The 20,754-nt window shown below is 39.6% G+C and overlaps 1 pseudogene across 1 annotated transcript; it reads right to left on the bottom strand.

The window, feature by feature from the left end:
- Positions 1 to 332: 332 nt before the first annotated feature.
- Positions 333 to 18,901, bottom strand: LOC307187821 (protein enabled homolog; annotated as a pseudogene). Its single transcript has 2 exons — positions 18,841 to 18,901; positions 333 to 2,895 (listed from the first exon to the last, which is right to left on the bottom strand). The product of its transcript is annotated as a protein enabled homolog (transcript).
- Between the last annotated feature and the right edge of the window lie 1,853 nt (positions 18,902 to 20,754).

Raw genomic sequence — 20,754 nt, forward strand, 5'->3', positions numbered from 1 at the left:
ATCTTAAGCTACATAGGGCTGAACTCAGTTATTCATGGAATATCAAATATGATAGGAAGACAAACCTGAGAGAAACATTTACAGTACAATAGCATAACTTGCTAAATTCCTCATCACCATTCTCTGAAAAAAACTTCTCAAGCCTTTCTCCTTTTTATTTTAGCAATGGATTGAGGAAAATGTGCGAATTTCTCTTGACATGAAAATATTTCAATGCACGGTGATCTTGCCAGACGGATTTAGTATTTTCTGTATAGCTGATACAGGAACTCCTATACAACTCTCTTCCATCCTATTGTAAAGGTCAGAAAAAATCAGCAAACTGGGAGGGAAATAGCTTATTGCCAGAGTAGTAATGTCTGAAGGCTTTCAAAGTATGTTTGTTTTCCCCTCCTTCTGACTGTTTATCTCCATTTTTTTCTTACAGCTCACAAAATGTAGGGGGTTTTGTTGTTGTTAACACAGCTGTTCTTTGTAGGTTTTTTTTTTTCCTTCTCCAGATTCTTCTCTGCATTCTTGTCTATGCAGTATTTGACTTGCTCAGTTCCTGCCTGATTGCATCAATGAGCTCTTCTTTTAACTTAGTTAATTCTTTTCTCATTTCATCTAAAATGTCCTGCTTCAGCCTGTCATAGTCTAATCCCTCCATCTGGACTCCATTGGCACTGGGCTGTGACAAGGGCACAGATTTTGGTCTGTGTAATGAATCATAGGATCTGTTGTCAAAAACAATCTGATTTTTCCTTGGAGAATCCCATCTGGAACAACAGACTTGCTGCCATTCATTGTATTTGTTCTCTCCCAAGGTTTTCTTGTCGGTTCAGGTGTACTTGTTGAAGAAGCCTTAGAAGTTACAGGCTCTGAATTTTCATTTTGTCCTCTTTCTGTTAGGTTTCTATTGTTGATCCCTTTACAGCAATTCTTCTCCTCCTGGCCAGCAGGGTACTCATTCCTTCCATTAAACCACTAAAGGAAGGGGTCCATTTCCACGACCCCTATCTGTTTTAGATGAGGCCGAATTCACACCAGTGGTGTTCCCTCCACTTGGGAAAGAGGCATCCTCCAACCGTGACACTTTCCTAAGTTTTGCTCCAGCAATTGCAGCTGCAAGTCCAGTTGAAGGGCGATTGTCTACAGACATGGATCCCCAAAAAAATCCAGATGCAGGGAGGGGAGCAGCAGGAGGTGATGAGAGAGAAGGGGATACTTGATTAGGAAGAGGCGCTGGAGGAAGCAGAGGCGGGGGCCCTGAGGACAGAAGTGGACAGAGTGGAGGAGGCCTTGGGGGAGGAGGGAGCACTGCTGATGCCTGGGCAGGACCTGGTGGGAGTGCAGGAGGGAGTGGAGGTTCAGGTGGTTCCAAGACAATGCCCTGTTGGGCTGGAGTCTCGGCCAGCTGAGAGACTGCCTGCAAGCCTGGCTCAGAAGAGGCTCCCAGCACAGAGTTTAGAGGAGTCTCCACAGAGGCAGGGGCAGCTGCAGAGGGAGAAGGGAGAACACTAGGCTTGGATGAGGGAGTTGAGGCAATAGGCGTGCTTGGAGGAGGAGAAGCTCTCATCCACAGTGTGAGAGTGGTGCGAGGGAAGGCGGTGGTGTGCTGGTAGAGACACTGGATGTGTGACAGAGTCGAGCAGCCCGCTGGGTGCCGCTGATGATGGAGGCATCTGGGGCACAGGATAAGAAACACAACTGGGGAGGACAGGCTTTGGACCAGTAGCTCTGCGTTGGTGGGAGAGGAGACGGAGGGAAGGGCGAGAAATTGGAAGTAGACCAGGCACAGGGCTTCGTAGCTGGAGGTTGAAGAGAGGGTGTGTTCACAAGAGAAGAAGGTCGAGAGTTTTTGTTCAGAGGACGAGGAACTGTAGTATAATGGGGAAGAACAGGGTGGAAGGCTGAACCTAGAGATGTTGCAAAACGTGTCTTGGAGTGTCGAAGTGGTGGTGTAGGGGGTGTAGAAGTAGGTGGCAAAGCGGTCACTACAGCGTAATCAGGAGTGGCCTCTGACACTGGAGCTGAGATGACTTTAGCATATGATGGAGGAGGTGCTGAAGGAGGCTGGCAACTGGCACACTCAGGAAGTGGAGCACGATACAGGGAGCTGTTGGAGGATGGCGCGGCATTTGACATTCTTCGCTCACTTGCATTCCAGTTGCTCCCTTTCTAGCTGCTCTTGCCGCTCTCTTTCTTGCCTTTCCCAGTCCAGCCTCTCCAGCCTCTCCCGCTCTTATCTCTCCTGCTCCAGGCAATTCTGACGTTCCCTTTCTTGTCTCTCTCTCTCCAGCTGCTCCTGTTCTAGCCTCTCCCTCTTCAGCCTTTCCCTTTCTAACCTCTCCCTCTCCAATCTCTCCCTTTCCATTCTTTCTCTCTTCAGCCTTTCCCGCTCCAGCTCCTTTTGTTGTTGATGTTCTTGTTGCCTTCTTTGAATTTCCGATTCTTCTTGTGATGGGCCATTCTGAACTTGGGCAGGTAGTTGTGAATTTTGTCTAGGCAATGTTGACCCTGTTTCCTGTGAATTCAACACTTCTAAGGCATGCATCATGGCACTTGTGAAGACATTGGCATCTTCTTTGCTGCCAAAGTTGAGACCATACACCTGTCTAGCATCCCGTCATTGGTGGAAGGTCTGTGTAGCTTGATTGTACTTCAACCTTTTAGGAATGGCACAATTTATCACTACCTGATGGTCCTGAATCTTCCTGCCCACCCCTCTGAATGTGTTGTTTCCTGTATGATGATATATATGAACTCTGCTGAACCCGGTTGAACCACCAGCTGGCACCCACTTTTTATTGGCATCATCATAGACCATGAAAGCAGTTCTTGCCTGACAGATACTCTGTTCACTTATTATTTTAAATGTATCATGCCACTCCCTTCTGGTCTGCAGAGTTTCTGCTGAAAAATAAGCTGATAACCTTATGGGATTTCCCTTGTATGTTATTTGTTGCTTTTCTCTTGCTGCTTTTAATATTTTCTCTTTATCTTTAATTTTTGTCATTTTGATTACAATGTGTCATGGTGTATTCCTCTGTGGGTTTATCCTGTATGGAACTCTCCATGCTTCCTGGACTTGGATGATTGTTCCCTTTCCCAGGTTGGGGAAGTTTTCAGCTATTATCTCTTCAAATATGTTCTCAGGCCATTTCTCTCTCTCTCTTCTCCTTCTGGGACCCCTATAATGTGAATGTTATTGTGCTTAATGTTGTTCCAGAGGTCTCTTACACTGTCCTCATTTCTTTTCATTCTTTTTTCTTTTTTCTGCTCCACAGTAGTGATTTCTCTTACTCTGTCTTCCAGCTCACTGATCCATTCTGCTTCATTTACTCTACTATTGATTCCTTCCAGTGTGTTTTTCACTTCAGTTATTGTATTGTTCAACTCTGTTTGGTTGTTCTTTATATTTTCTAACTCTGTGAACAGATCCTTCTAACTTATCCATTTTTCTCCTGAGTCCTTGGATCACCTTTACAATCCTTACTCTGAACTCTTTCTCGGGTAGATTGCCTACCTCCACATCACTTGGTTCTTCTGGAGCTTTATCTTGCTCCTTCATCTGAAACACATTCCTCTGTCACCTCATTTGGGGTTAATTACGTTTCTCAACTTTGGAGGAGTAGCCTTCTGTAGGAGACATCCTATGGGTCCTAGCAGTGCGCTCACTCGAGGGCCAGGGGCCAGCGGTCCCAGGGTAGTGTCTGGCCTGCGTTTGCAGACTACAGGCTGCTGGATTGTAGGTTTCTTCCTTCTGATTTCTGCTGCCTGGTGGGTGAGGCTGGTCTAGAAGCTTGTGTAGGCTTCCTGGCAAGAAGGGCTGATGCCTGCCCACTGGCAGGTGGAGCTGGGTCCTGGCCCTCTGGTAGGCAGGGCTGTGTGATCATGAAGTCTTTAGGCAACCTGTCTGCTAATGAGTGGGGCTGTGTTCCCACCTGGTTAGTTGTTTGGCCTGAGGCACTGGACACTGAAGTCTACAGACTGTTGGGTGGGGCCAGGTCTTTGTGCTAATGACCCAAGCGAGATGTCTGCCTCAAGGAGAGTTCATGCAGATGAATAATCCCCAGTATATCTTCCACCAGCTTTTATGGCCCCAGCATGAGCCACAGCCAACCCCACCTCCCCAGGAGACCCTCCAAGACCAGCAGGTAGGTCTGGCCCAGACTCCTATGAATTTACTGCTTTTGCCCTTGGTCCCAGTGCACATGAGATTTTGTGCAATCCCTTTAAGGGTAAAGTCTCTGCTTCCCGCATTCCTGTGGAGCTCCTGCAATTAAGCCCCACTGGCCTTCAAATCCAAATGATCTGGGGGGTGGCACCTCTTCCCGATGCCAGACCCCCAGGCTGGGAAGACTGATGTGGGCTTCAGAAATCTCACTCCTATGGGAGAGCCTCTGTAAGGTCACCCACAGGAGTGGGTGGGTAAGGATTTGATTATATTTTGAGTGCACCCGTCCTACCATCTCGTTGTGCTTTCTTCTTTATGCCTTTAGATGTAGAAGATCTTTTTCTGTAGGTTCCAGTCTTTTTTATTGGTGGTTGTTCAGATGTTAGTTGTGAGTTTGGTGTGTTCATGAAAGGAGGTAAGCTCAAGGTCCTTCCACTCCATGATCTTGAAAGACTCCCCAGGATTTCTTTTTTATTATTGATATTTTGTCCTATTTTAGTTAACTAATAACTGTCAAGCCCATTTTTAAAATATTTAAAGAAAATAAGTTATGTGCATTGAATGTATTAATTCATCAAGATATTTTAGTCCTCTAGAAAAAAAATTAGTTAATAAAAAATAATATGAAAAGCACCAGTTTTATATCTTGTGTTTTGAAACTAAAACGAGAAGTGGGAACTATATTTTATGGTTGGAGGATATGGAAAGCCTTCTCACACTAATATAGCTTTTGGGTATCAGAATATATATGGCTATTGTTAACAAAAAATGAATTATTGCAGTCTCTTGGGCTGTACATTGTGTATCATAAAGTGTTAATTGTATCAGTCTTTGCCAGGTTCCTACCATTCAATCAGTCCCAAGCATTAGATACTTTACATATTGGTGAGCCAAGCACTAACTCATTATATAATGGTTCACACTAGCTTTTGCTTTTATTTTTTCTTTTTCCATTTCTCAAATATTTATCTTCCCCTTTTCCTTTCAAATTAAAAATAAGCCTGTATGACTCCTGTAAGATGGAGAAAGAGGCAGCATTGAGTAATGGGAAAATGAATAAACTTGGAATTTGGCAGCTTGTCTTCTAGTCCTGGCATTAGCCTTCAACATTTTCTGGGCACCTCAGTCTGAGTCTCAGTTTCCTCATTCATAAAATGTGGGTAATAACTCTTATTCCACTTACCTCAGTAGTTGTTGTGAACGACTGAGGTAAATGTGAAAGTTCTGTGAAAACCTATTACATAAATGGAAGGTGTTATTTTTACTACTACTACTTTTATAGATTGATTGGGTCTAGATTTCTAACATGGTGTCCCTGTGTCTGATTCAGTCATGTCGCTCACATTGAATTTAGTTTTTAATGGACCTGGAAACTTCAAGAATCTATCCAATGTTGTAACCTGTAGGGACTATTTATGTAAAACTTTTGAAACTAAGCTTATTTGGATGAAAGTGGTTTGCAAAGACTACCCAATTTCCTGTTTTAAATCGTTGTAGAATTAAAGAGGAAAAAAAAAAAAAAAGCAGGGGGAGGTATCCCTTATGAAATCTGAATCACTGGCAATCTCTGTGGATTTAAGTGTATTAGCCTAGAGCAGAGGGGCTATCCCTTGTAAATGTGTTACCAGGGGGCACCCAAGGCCATTTGCTAAAAGGTATTGGCTTTAGTTCAGTTACTTCTAAGTAACTTCCAGATCTTTTTCCCCATGACCTTACAATTTTGCTCCCCTTGGTAGTCAGCACCAGTCTCCAGACTCTCCCTTTTCCAGACTGTAGTAGTGCTCCCCACCCTTCTTCACTTGCCTCTAAATGCCAAAGCTTTGAAGTTTCTAAAAAGGAAACTCAGCCTGGTCTTTTGTCTGGTGGCTGCTTTTGAGTATCTCAAACTCTTTATTCCATTTATTGGACTTGGGTACACAGGATTAAAAAAATTTATGGAAAGGCTCCTAAAGTTTTGAAATGGTCTGACTCATGTGACCTAGGTCACAATGTCCTTTCAGAGTCCCCAGAACTTTCTCGACATACCCTCAGACCTCTCTGACCATTTGCCAGCAGCATTATCAGAGAAGTAGCAGTCCACAGTTCCCAGCAGACTGGTGCAGCCCCAAACCACAGTTCAGAAAGACAGCCTGAATGATAGCAGAAGCACCCTGACTACCATGTGGCTTTGTGTGACAAGAAAATAGTTTGGTCCAGTCATTCTACTTAAGAATTTCCTAAACTTGTCAAGGGGATTTAAACTGTGAAATGGAAAACACTGGCCACTTTTCTCCATAATTTACACATTAAGGATTTATTATTATGCTAGACTTCATATACTTCTAAATTATATTTTCAGTGCTTACATCAGCTGATTCCTAATTGTGTTTCAGAGAAAAATGCTGAAAATGGCATATGGAATATTGTCAATAAGGAGAAAGGAGGGGTTGGGAACGATTGCCTAGAGCATCGCTAGTAACATATTGGGCACGATTTTCCCTCTCCCCCTCAGGAGGGTGTGATAATCTACTCAGCCAACAGAGAAATGGTTTAATAATACTGCAGCCAGGGATCTCTGAGAAATGTTTTCAATTCCCTACATTGGTCTTAGCAAAACATTTCTGTGTTAAAATCACTTTCCACTAGTTCACACCACTTACTGGTGGGAAAACACAAAAATCCATCAGGTTGTTCATATCAATCAGTGCACAGTCTTATTTGACTACTGGATATTTTATATTATCCATATTTTAATTTTATAATTAAAATATTTTATATTTATTTTCTTGTTCCAATTTCAACATTTTCTGGTTATTTCACATACTTTTCCTTTGTGTATGTCTGTGCCACTACAAGTGGTAATGATTTCCAAAATGCGTTTTTGTCTAAATAATATTTTTCCTCCCAAATTTTTTATTTAGATGCAATAATCTGAGAAAGTAACCTCCCCTACTTCCAAAGTCACTGTTTGAGCCAAACACTTTTACTTTCCACTCTGGTCCCTTCCTTTTCTGGCTTCATCCATCTTTCAGACCTGAAGTGAAATAAATGTCCCTTTTTTATAGAAACGTCCCAAAACTTCTAGGAATAGTTCAGGTCTTTCAGTAATACATACACATAGGTCCCAGTACTTTAGGTTCATGTCAAATTATACTGTTCTTAGTAAATACCCATTTGTATAATTGTTTGTGAGAGTTTAATGGCTTCATTTCTGGACTTTAAGCTCCATGAGGGCAGATATCATGCTTGTCTTGAACACTGATGAATTTCCCTTGTCTACCAGAGTACTTGACACTCAGTAGTAGCTCAAAAATGTTTTCGCACCGGTGAAAAATGAATAAAGCAACATCTCTCTGGCACACAATTTCTGGTGAACCTAAAGCATGTGACCCTGATGAAACCTGGAATAAAATCAAGAACATTTATGCCCACTAGTTGACCAGGACTAGAAGCAAAGGAGGCAGGAAAGTCTGCTGTCTGAGTCTTGCTTCAGCTGACAAAGTTTTCATGATGTATTAATTCTCCCAGTTTTTTCAAGCTAATTGCCTGATCCGAAGCTGTGTAGAGAGGACCTGTGTTTTGTACTTCTAACTTCCTTGATGGACCAGCTTCCAGCTTTAAGTCAAATAGCTTTAGAGTTTAGCCCTAAGAGGTGGGTATATTCTCAGCACTCGGTCCCTTCAACCACTACATAGCCTGTTTGATTCACTGACTCTGATCTGCAGGATGCAAAAGCAGGGATCTAGAATTACTGCTCCCATTGCTCTTAGAAGCTGTCAATAAATGGCTGAAAAGGATGGGACATTTCTTTAACTTTCCTTTTCACCATTTCAGTTGAAGAGATTACCAACAACCATGCTTTTTTAGGTCTTGTTGTGCATATTAATAACTTTGTTTTTTCTGATTACTCAGTTATACCAAGGCAGTCATCAGCTGTGTCTACTTGTTTGCCAAACATTAAGAAATGACATAAAGAAAAGTCAAGGACAAGGACAGCAAAAACAGCAAATCCTTTGAGCCATTTTATTAGACCCTAAAGAGCCATTTTGATGACAATATTCCTTTGCGTTAGTGGAAACAGGCTAAGACCAAATTCTCTCTTGATTTCTCAGTTAAGAAGCTATTGCTTGTTGTGTACCCACAAAGCAGAATTCTTATACACCCTCTTCTGTAAAAACATGATACAAGAGGCTTGAAGGCCCCAATGATTGTCATGCAATCTTTCAATTCTAGGTAAACTTAAAAATATGACCTTTAATTTTGTTTCTAAACAAAGTAAACAACTCAAGGTCAGTTTGTTTATTCCAAGTGTCATTGTTATTTGTTTTTGAATATATGTTTTGGAAGGTACACTTTGAGCACAATATTCAACAATTATTAACCAACAAATAATTGTAATTGTCAAAGTCTTTATATACTTAACTTGATTTTAAAAGATGGGGCTTGGGTGTTGATTTGAAATGTTTGGTTTGGGCTTCTCTGGTGGCGCAGTGATTAAAAATCTGCCTGCCAATGCAGGGGACATGGATTTGAGCCCTGCTCTGGGAAGATCCCACATGCCATGGAGCAGCTAAGCCCATGCACCACAACTACTGATCCTGCGCTCTGGAGCCCGTGAGCCACAACTGCTGAAGCCCGCGTGCCTAGAGCCCATGCTCCGCAACAAGAAAGCCCACCACAGAGGCCTGCGCACTGCAGCAAGGAGTGGCCCCCACTTGCCGCAACTAGAGAAAACCTGCGCGCAGCAACGAAGACCCAACGCAGGCAAAAATAAGTAAAAAAATAAATAAATTTATTTTTTAAAAAAAGAAATATTTGGTAATCTTTTCTTTCCCTTCACCATAGTGCTTGTGCTATCAAAACCAACACGTGGCAGAACTGTAAGGACTAATGCCAAACATATGGTATGCACAACCAGTCAGCATAACCTTTGGAATTCTAATTGCAAAGAAGTGCCAAGTGAAACTGCTTCATAGCACACATATGGCCAGTTGAGGATTTCCTAATAGACTGACTTCTCTAAGGCCTGTAAATATCCTTGTCATGTAGAACAAATTTTAATGCTGCAAGTAAGACCGTGATTAAATACAGTCTTTTAACTGTTTAATGTATTTTTAAGATGTGAAAGTTAAATGTAATTTTCACAACTTTATTAAACCTTTAAAGTGCCTTTTCCAAAACTGTATGCACTCTAGAAGTGCCTGCTAATTACCCTATTTGTTTGTGGCCTGAGGCCAACAGAATTCAGGATGCAATAATTTTCCTTGAACTAAGTACGTAATAATTCCATGAAGACAACTACCACAGCAGCATAAATCTAATGTCTAGCTAATGCTGTATTTATATTAAGCACTAATCATGGAATCAAAACTTTTCAATTCAAAGGATGCTAAAAATCACCTAGATTAAATGCTTCATTTGATACAGGAGGAAACTGAGATACATAGAAGTTTTTTGACTTGCCCAAAGCACACAGCTTGGATGTGGCTGAGCCCAAAGTGAACCCATGATTTCCTTACCAAATTCCAGTGTTCTTTTCATTACATGACTCTTTCATACAAAAGATATTATCTTATAAAAATAATGTGAATGGCTCCTTAAGACTTTGTTGAAGTGATTATTTGCTCAGGAACAAAATGGATGTAATTTTGGCCTCTTGTTCAAAGGTCTTTGAGAGGTCCTGTTTCTAGTGTCTTCTCTCTATAGACCCCATCTTGCTCCTTTATATAAAGCTGGTCCTTCCTGCTACTACAACATCTCAACATATAAAAACCATCTATTGAGCCAGCATCAGTCTCAGACCTTCCTCTACTACCTGTTCTCTCAAACCATTGTTCTAATCTCATCACAAAGCAATAGCCTAAGTGAATTAAGATTAGCTCTAGAGTCTGTGGCCAAATTTAAAAAGTGAAATTTGTTATGTTGCAGGTTAGCTCTTTTATGTGGTTACCAAGGTTCAAGGATCAGGCTTTACATGTTTTTTTTTTTTTTTGCAGTACGCGGGCCTCTCACTGTTGTGGCCTCTCCCATTGCGGAGCACAGGCTCCAGACACGCAGGCTCAGCGGCCATGGCTCACGGGCCTAGCCACTCCGCGGCATGTGGAATCTTCCCGGACCGGGGCACGAACCCGTGTCCCCTGTATCAGCAGGCGGACTCTCAACCACTGCACCACCAGGGAAGCACCAGGCTTTATGTCTTGAAGGAAGATGTGGCATATAAATTTAGGTGTGGGAGCAATTGTTGGTGACTATTTCTATTAAATCTGTGAATTAATGGTTCATATTTATGTAAAACAAGAGTGAGAGTATGCTACTATCTTGAACTACCAATTCTCTTTCACTACAGCATTAGTAAAATGATCAAAAATAGCAGAGATATTAATGATTGTTTTGTTCAAACTGGGTCCTTTCTTTTTTGTCATATGACTACATGTCACCTTCTGCCCTACTTCTGCCCCTCATGTTGATTCATACAGGTATTTGTAGAAGCCTTGGATTGAGGCTAACGTTATTAACTATCTGACAGGCAAAATTGCTCTAAATTTAGTCTTTACTACAAAAAAGATATCTTTTTTTTTCAAAAGACTATTATTTAGAGCAGTTTTAGGTTCACAGTAAAGTTGAGAGGAAGATACAGAGATTTCCCATATAACCTCTGCCCCATTATCAACATTCCCCACTAGACTGAAACATTTGTCTCAGTTGACAAACTTACACTGATACATTATAATCACCCAAAACCCATAGTTTACCTTAGGGTTCACTCTTATTGTACATTTTATGGGTTTGGACAGATGTATAACGACACCTTTCCATCATTACAGCATCATACAGAATATTTTGCCTGCCCTAAAAATCCTTTGTGCTCCACCTATTCATGCCTTCCCCCACCCCACCACTGGCAACCACTGAACTTTTACTGTCTCCACAGCTTTGCTTTCTCCAGAATGTCATATACTTGGAATCTTACAGTATGCAGCCTTTTCAGATTGGCTTCTTTTACTTAGTAATGTGCATTTAAGGTTCCTCTATGTCTTTTCATGGCTTGATACCTCGTTCTTTTTAGCTTTGAATAATATTCCACTGTCTGGATATACCATAGTTTATTTATCCATCCACCTGCTAAAGTACATCTTCATTGCTTCCAAGTTTTGGCAATTATCAGTAAAGCTGATAAAACATCCATGTACAAGTTTTTGTGAAGACATACCCAACTTCTTTGGGTAAATACAAAGCAGCACGAGTACTGGATCATGTGAAAGTATGTTTAGTTCTATATAAATCTCCAGATTGTCTTCCAAAGTGGCTGTATCATTTTGCATTCCCACCAGCAATGAATGTGAGTTCCTTGGACTCTACATCCTTGTCAGCACTTAGTGTTGTCAGTGTTCCAAATTTTGGCCATTCTAAATAGGAGTGTAGTGGTATCTCGTTGTTTTAATTTACATTTCCCTGATATGTGATATGGAGAACCTTTTCATATGTTTATTTGCCATCTATGTATCTTCTTTGGTGAAGTGTCCAATAATGCCTTTGGCCCATTTTTAAATTGGGTTGCTTGTTTTCTTATTGTTGAGTTTTAAGAGTTCTTCATATATTTTGGATAACAACTTTTTATCATAAGTGTATTTTGCAAATATATTCTCCCAGTTTGTGGCTTGTCTTCTCATTTTCTTGATATTTACCTTCACAGAGCAGAAGTTTTTAATTTTAATGAAGTCCAACTTATCAGTTATTTCTTTAATTAATCCTGCCTTTGCTATTATATCTACATAGTTCTCACCATCTGCAAGGTCATCTAGGTTTTCTCCTATGTTATCTTCTAGAAGTTTTATAGTTTTGTGACTTATATGTAGATCTGTGATATATTTTGAGTTAATGTTTTGTAATGGATGTAACATCTGTGTCTAGATTCATTTTTTGTTTTTGTTTTTTTCTTGTTTTTGCAAAATGATGTCCAGTTGTTCCAGCACCATCTGTTTAAAAGACTATCTTTGCTATATTGTATTGGCATTGCTCCTTTGTCAAAGATCAGTTGACTATATTTATGGGGGTCTGTTTCTTGGATTTCTATTCTATTCCATTGATCTACTTGTCTATTATTTCACCAACACTTTCTGACTTACTTCACTCTGTATGAGAGTCTCTAGGTCCATCCACCTAACTACAAATAACTCAATTTCGTTCCATATTATGGCTGAGCAATATTCCATTGTATATATATGTATGTATGTATGTATATATATATATATATATATATATATATGCCACATCTTCTTTATCCATTCATCTGTCAATGGACACTTAGGTGGCTTCCATGTCCTGGCTATTGTAAATAGAACTACAATGAACATTGTGGTACGTGACTCTTTTTGAATTATGGTTTTGTCTGGGTATATGCCCAGTAGTGGGATTGCTGGGTCATATGGTAGTTTTATTTTTAGCTTTTTAAGGAACCACCATGCTGTTCTCCACAGTGGCTGTATCAATTTACATTCCCATCAACAGTGCAAGAGGGCTCCCTTTCCTCCACACCCTCTCCAGCATTTATTGTTTGTAGATTTTTTGATGATGGCCATTCTGACTGGTGTGAGGTGATACCTCATTGCAGTTTTGATTTGCATCTCTCTAAGGATTGGTGATGTTGAGCATCCTTTCATGTGTTTGTTGGCAATCTGTATATCTTCTTAGGAGAAACATCTATTTAGGTCTTCTGCCCAGTTTCGGATTGGGTTGTTTGTTATTTTGATATTGAGCTGCATGAGCTGCTTGCATATTTTGAAGATTAATCATTTGTCTGTTGATTTGTTTGCAAATATATACTCCCATTCTGAGGGTTGTCTTTTCATCTTGTTTATGGTTTCCTTTGCTGTGCAAAACGTTTTAAGTTTCATTAGATCCCACTTGTTTATTTTTGTTTTTATTTCTCTGGGAGGTGGGTCAAAAAGGATCTTGCTGTGATTTATGTCATAGAGTATTCTGCCTATGTTTTCCACTAGAGTTTTATAGTGTCTGGCCTTACATATAGGTTTTCAATCCATTTTGAGTTTATTTTTATGTATGGTGTAAGGAAGTGTTCTAATTTCATTCTTTTACATGTAGCTATCCAGTTTTCACAGCACCACTTATTGAAGAGGCTGTCTTTACTCCATGGTATATTCTTGCCTCCTTTATAAAAAATAAGGTGACCATATGTGCATGGGTTTATCTCTGCTCTTTCTCTCCTGTTCCATTGACCTATATTTCTGTTTTTCTGCCAGTACCATGCTGTCTTGATTATTGTAGCTTTGTACTATAGTCTGAAGTCTGGAAGCCTGATTCATCCAGCTCCATTTTTCTTTCTCAAGATTGCTTTGGCTATTCGGGATCTTTTGTATTTCCATACACATTGTGAAAATTTTTGTTCTAGTTCTGTGAAAAAGGCTATTGGTAGTTTGATAGAGATTGCACTGAATCTGTAGATTGCTTTGGGTAGTAGAGTTATTTTCACTATGTTGATTCTTCCAATCCAAGAATATGGTATATCTCTCAATCTGTTTGTATTATCTTTAATTTCTTTCATCAGTGTCTTATAGTTTTCTGCATACAGATCTTTTGTCTCCTTAGGTAAGTTTATTCCTAGGTATTTTTTTCTTTTTGTTGCAATGGTAAATGGGAGTGTTTCCTTAAATTCTCTTTCAGATATTTCATCATTAATGTAGAGGAGTGCAAGAGATTTCTGTGCATTAATTTTGTTTCTTGCTACTTTATTAGATTCATTGATTAGCTCTAGTAGTTTTCTGGTAGCATCTATAGGATCCTCTATGTATAGTATCATGTCATCTGCAAACAGTGACAGCTTTACTTCTTCTTTTCCAATTTGGATTCCCTTTATTTCCTTTTCTTCTCTGATTACTGTGGCTTAAACTTCCAAAACTATGTTGAATAATAGTGGTGAGAGTGGACAACCTAGTCTTTTTCCTGATCTTAAAGGAAATGGTTTCAATTTTTCACCATTGAGAACTATGTTGGCTGTGGGTTTGTCATATATGGCCTTTATTATGTTGAGGTAAGTTCCCTCTATGCCTACTTTCTGGAGGGCTTTTATCATAAACGGATGTTGAATTTGGTCAAAAGCTTTTTCTGCATCTATTGAGATGACCATATGGTTTTTCTCCTTCAATTTCTTAATATGGTTTATCACATTGATTGATTTGCATGTATTGAAGAATCCTTGCATTCCTCAGATAAATCCCACTTGATCAAGGTGTATGATCCTTTTAATGTGCTGTTGGATTCTGTTTGGTAGCATTTTGTTGAAGATTTTTGCCTCTATATTCATTAGTGATACTGGCCTGTAGTTTTCTTTCTTTGTAAAATCTTTATCTGGTTTTGGTATTGCAGTGATGATGGCCTCATAGAACGACTTTGGGAGAGTTCCTCCCTCTGCTATATTTTGCAAGAGTTTGAGAAGGATAGGTGTTAGCTCTTCTCTAAATGCTTGATAGAATCCACCTGTGAAGCCATCTGGTCCTGGGCTTTTGTTTGTTGGAAGATTTTTAATCACAGTTTCTCTTTCAGTGCTTGTGACTCGTCTGTTCATATTTTCTATTTCTTCCTGGTTCAGTCTCAGAAGGCTGTGCTTTTCTAAGAATTTGTCCATTTCTTCCAGGTTGTCCAATTTATTGGTATATAGTTGGTTGTAGTAATCTCTCATGACCCTTTATATTTCTGCAGTGTCAGTTGTTACTCCTTTTTCACTTCTAATTCTATTGGTTTGTGTCTTCTCTTTTTTTCATGATGAGCCTGGCTAATGGTTTATCAATTTTATCTTCTCAAAGAACCAGCTTTTAATTTTATTGATCTTTGCTACCATTTCTTCATTTCTTTTTCATTTATTTCTGATCAGATCTTTATGATTTCTTTCCTTCTGCTAACTTTGGGGTTTTTATGTTCTTCTTTCTCTAATTGCTTTAGGTGTAAGGTTAGGTTCTTTGAGATGTTTCTTGTTTCTTGAGATAGGATTGTATTGCTATAAACTTCCCTCTTAAAAGTGCTTTTGCTGCATCCCATAGGTTTTGGGTTGTCATGTTTTCATTGTCATTTGCTTCTAGGTATTTTTTGATTTCCTCTTTGAGTTCTTCAGTGATCTCTTGGTTATTTGGTAGTGTATTGTTTACCTTCCATATGTTTGTATTATTTTTACAGATTTTGTCCTGTATTGATATCTAGTCTCATAGTGTTGTGGTCAGAAAAGATATTTCATACAATTTCAATTTTCTTAAATTTACCAGGGCTTGATTTGTGAACCAATATATGATCTATCCTGGAGAATATTCCATGAGCACTTGAGAAGAAAGTGCCTTCTGTTTTTTGGGATGGCATGTCCTATAAATATCAGTTAAGTCCATCTTGTTTAATGTATCATTTAAAGCTTGTGTTTCCTTATTTATTTTCATTTTGGATGATTTGTCCATTAGTGAAAGTGGGGTGTTAAAGTCCCCTTCTATGATTGTGTTACTCTCGATTTCCCTTTTTATGGCTGTTAGCATTTGCCTTATGTATTGAGGTGCTCCTATGTTGGGTGCATAAGTATTTACAATTGTTATTTCTTCTTATTGGATTGATTCCTTGATCATTATGTAGTGTCCTTCTTTGTCTCTTGTAATAGTCTTTATTTTAAAGTCTATTTTGTCTGATATGAGAATTGCTACTCCAGCTTTCTTTTGATTTCTACTTGCATGGAATATCTTTTTCCATCCCCTCACTTTCAGTCTGTCTGTGTCCCTAGGTCTGAAGTGGGTCTCTTATAGACAACATATATATATGGGCCTTATTTTTGTATCCATTCAGCCAGTCTATGTCTTTTGGTTGGAGCATTTAATCCATTTGCATTTAAGGTAGTTATCTATACATATGTTCCTATTACCATTTTCTTAATTGTTTTGGGTTTGTTTCTGTAGTACTTTTCCTCCTCTTGTGTTTCCTGCTTAGAGAATTTCCTTTAGCATTTGTTGTAAAGCTGGTTTGGTGGTGCTGAATTCTCATAGCTTTTGCTTATCTGTAAAGATTTTAATTTCTCCATTGAGTCTGAATGAGATGCTTGCTGGGTAGAGTAATCTTGGTTGTAGGTTTCTCCCTTTCATCACTTTAAATATGTCCTGCCACTTCTTTCTGGCTTGCAGAGTTTCTGCTGAAAGATCATCTGTTAACCTTATGGGGATTCCCTTGTATGTTATTTGTTTCTTTTCCCTTGCTGCTTCTAATATTTTTCTTTGTATTTAATTTTTGATAGTTTGATTAATATGTGTCTTGGCATGTTTCTCCTTGGATTTATCCTGTATGGGACTTTCTGTGCTTCTTGGAATTGATTGACTATTTCCTTTCCCATATTCGGGAAGTTTTCAACTATAATCTCTTCAAATATTTTCTCAGACCCTTTCTTTTTCTCTTTTTCTTCTGGGACCCCTATAATTCGAATGCTGGTGTGTTTAATGTTATCCCAGAGGTCTCTGAGACTGTCCTCAATTCTTTTCATTCTTTTCTCTTTATTCTGTTCAGCGGTAGTTATTTCCACTATTTTATCTTCCAGGTCACTTGTCCATTCTTCTGCCTCTGTTATTCTGCTATTGATTCCTTCTAGAGAATTTTTAATTTAATTTATTGTGTGTTTCATCATTTTTTGTTTGCTCCTTAGTTCTTCTGGGTCTTCGTTAAACGTGTCTTTTATTTTCTCCATTCTATTTCCAAGTTTTTGGATCATCTTTACTATGATTATTCTGAATTCTTTTTCAGGTAGACTGCCTATTTCCTCTTCATTTGTTTGGTCTGGTGGGTTTTTGCCTTGCTCCTTCATTTGCCATGTGTTTCTCTGTCTTCTCATTTTGCTTAACTTACTGTGTTTGGGGTCACCTTTTTGCAGGCTGCAGGTTCCTAGTCCCCATTGTTTTGGTGTCTGCCCCCAGGGGGTCAGGTTGGTTCAGTGGGTTCTGTAGGCTTCCTGGTGGAGGGGACTGGTGTCTGTGTTCTGGTGGGTGTGACTGGATCTTGTCTTTCTGTTGGGCAGCACTGCATCCAGTGGTGTGTTTTGGGGTGTCTCTAAACTTATTATGATTTTAAGCAGCGTTTTGCTACTGGTGGGTTTGTGTTCCTTCTTGCTAGTTGTTTGGTGTAGGGTATCCAGCAGTCTTGCTTGCTGGTTGTTGAGTGGAGCTGGGTTTTAGTGTTCAGATGATGATCTCTGGGAGAGCTTTCACAATTTGATATTACATGGAGCCAGGAGGTCTCTGGTGGACCAATGTCCTGAACGCGACTCTCCCACCTCAGAAGCACAGGTCTGACACCCAGCCGGAGCAACAAGACCCTGTCAGCCACACAGCTCAAAAGAAAAGGGAGGAAAAAAGAAAGGAAGAAAGAAAGAAGAAGGGAAGGAAGAAAGAAAGAAAGAAAGAAAGAAAGAAAGAAAGAAAGAAAGTAAACAATAAAATAAAGTTATTAAAATAAAAAAATTTTAATTATTAAAAATTTAAGAAAATTAAAAAGTAATAAAAAAAGAAAGAAAGAAGAAAGCAACCAAACCAAAAAACAAATCCACCAATGATAACAAGTGCTAAAAACTATACTGAAAAAAATAAAAAATAAAAAAATTGACAGACAGAACCCAATGACAAATGGTAAAAGCAAAGCTATATAAACAAAATCACACAAAGAAGCATACACATACACACTCACAAAAAGAGAAAAAGGAAAACAATATACATATTAAAAAAAAAACTGAAGAGAGCAAACAAATCAATAAACAAAGCTACCAATGATAATAAACTCTAAATACTAAACTAAGATAAACATAAAACCAGAAACAAATTAGAAGTAGAAAGCAAACCCCAAGTCTCCAGTTGCTCCCAAAGTCCACCACCTCAATTTTGCGATGATTCATTGTCTATTCAGGTTTTCCACAGATGCAGGGTACATCAAGTTGATTGTAGAGATTTAATCCGCTTCTCCTGAGGCTGCTGGGAGAAATTTCCCTTTCTCTTCTTTGTTCGCACAGCTCCTGGGGTTCAGCTTTGGATTTGGCCCTTCCTCTGCATGTAGGTTGCCTGAGGGCGTCTGTTCTTCACTCAGACAAGACAGGGTTAAAGTAGCAGCTGATTAGGGGGCTCTGGCTCACTCAGGCCAGGGGGAGGGAGGGGTATGGAACACAGGGCGAGCCTGTGGTGGCAGAGGGAGCGTGATGTTGCAACAGCCTGAGGCACTCCATGTGTTCTCCTGGGGAAGTTGTCCCTGGATCACAGAACGCTGGCAGTGGCAGGCTGCACAGGCTCCCAGGAGGGTGGGTGTGGATAGTGACCTGTGCTTGCACACAGGCTTCTTGGTGGCTGCAGCAGCAGCCTTGCATTTCATGCCCATCTCTGGGGTCGGCACTGATACCCTCAGTTCTCACCCATCTCTGGAGCTCATTTAGGCAGTGTTTTGAATCCCCTCTCCTCACATACCCTGAAACAATGATCTCTTGCCTCCTAGGCAGGTCCAGACTTTTTTCCAGACTCCCTCCCAGCTAGCTATGGCATACTATCCCCCTTCAGGCTGTGTTCACGCAGCCAACCCCAGTCCTCTCCTTGGGATCTGACCACCGAACCAGGAGCCTCAGCTGTCAGCCCCCACCTGCCCTGGAGGGTGAGCAGACAAGCCTCTCAGGCTGGTGAGTGCTGTTTAACACCTACCCTCTGTGCAGGAATCTCTCTGCTTTGCCTTCTGCACACCGATTGCTACACTCTCCTCCATGGCTCCGACGATTCCCCACAACCACCCCCTGTCTCCACCAGTGAAGGGGCTTCCTAGTGCATGGAAACTTTTCCTCCTTCACAGCTCCCTCCCAGAGATACAGGTCCTGTCCCTATTCTTTCATCTTTGTTCTTTCTTTTGCCCTACCCAGGTATGTGGGGAGTTTCTTGCCTTTTGGGAAGTCTGAGGCCTTCTGCCAGCATCAGTAGGTGTTCTGTAGGAGTTTTTCCACATGTAGATGTATTTCTGACGTATTTGTGGGGAGGAAGGTGATCTCCATGTCTTACTCCTCTGTCATCTTGAAGGTCTTCCTGTTATAGTTGACTTTTGTGTACCATGCTTGTATTCTTCAACCTTGTTATAATTGCTTATTAGTTTCAGGAGTTTTTTGTCAATTCTTTTGGATTTTCTACATGGATGTTTATGTCATCTGTGAACAAAGATAGTTTTATTTCTTCCTTCCCAATCTGTATATGGTTTGTTTTCTTTTCTTGCCTTATTGCATTAGGAAGAACTGCCCTTATGATGTTGAACAGGCATGGTGAAAGGGGCTATCCTTGTCTTGTATTTGATCTTGGTGAAAAAGCTTTAAGTTTCTCACCATGAAGTGCGATGTCACCATCAAGTTGAAACAATTCCCCTCTATTCCTAGGTTTCTGAGAGTTTTTATCATGAATGAGTGGGTGTTGGTGTATCTGCTTTTTCAACCACAGTTCAATCACCTAAACTTTTATTGCTTTAATGTTTCTCTACCTAATTTTTATGGCACAATTTCATCACATGTAAGAAATCAAGAATATGTTACCTTCCTCCAATACAAACCTACTCTACCACTTTTCTCTGAAAAATGATGATAAATCTGGACTGTGAAATGTCCTTGAATAATGGATTCCCTCTGCAAAATTATTTTAAAGGAGAAGTTTTAATATACTTGTCTGACTTTAATTTGAGGGAAAAATATGGAGAGAGAAGTATTAATTTTATTCTAGAAGACTATACCTTATTTTCAAAATTTTATTTACTGTATGATTATTTCCTCACTTTCTTTGTTAATCTCCCTCTATGTCTCCTTCTACTATTTACACACTTCCCAAGGAGTAAGCATCTTTCCTTGATAAGAGTCTGCTATTCATTTATTTTATGCTTACTATGTGCATGAATCTTTTAAATTTATATACCAAGTAAATTTAATACTATACCAAATATATTTCATTTCTATACCAAATAAAACCTTAATTTTCCATGTAAATTAAAGGATCAGGTATGCCTTCCCTGAAGAAAGAGATGAGGAAGGACATCCAGGCTGAGGGAGCATTGTGAATCTATATGTTTGTCTGGAAATTGTAGGGAACGTTGAGGAAATAGTGGGTGATCCAGTATGGCTAAAACAGGCTTAAACATATGGCTTGAAGATCACATCTAGTTCACAGCATGTTTGCTTAGGGAGAGTAATGCTTTTAAAATGTTTGAATTATTTGTCAATATTTACTAACTGAGAGATTTCATATTACACTTCAGATTCCTGGTTTGTCTTGAAATTCTGAGCTTACTCTTCAGCATGGCAGTATAAGTTTTTCAGGATAGGCTGAATTCAATAATAAACCAAAAAACTGTAAATTTTCAATAGCTTAACACAATTAATATTTACTTCTTCCCAAAGCAATGATTCAACAAAGGTGTTTTTGATCTGGTATCTTTTCTGGATAGCACTCCACTGAGTGATATATCAAGAGCACAAGCTCATTTTATTTTATAATTGCACCATACTCCAGGTCTTTGGAGTTCTTTCTATTCAGCAGGGGAAAGAAGAAAGAGAATAGAGAATTAAACATGGAGGGTTTTATGATCCAGGC

This window comes from Stenella coeruleoalba (genome assembly GCF_951394435.1).
Source record: "Stenella coeruleoalba genome assembly, chromosome: 6".
Classification (NCBI taxonomy): Eukaryota; Metazoa; Chordata; class Mammalia; order Artiodactyla; family Delphinidae; genus Stenella; species Stenella coeruleoalba.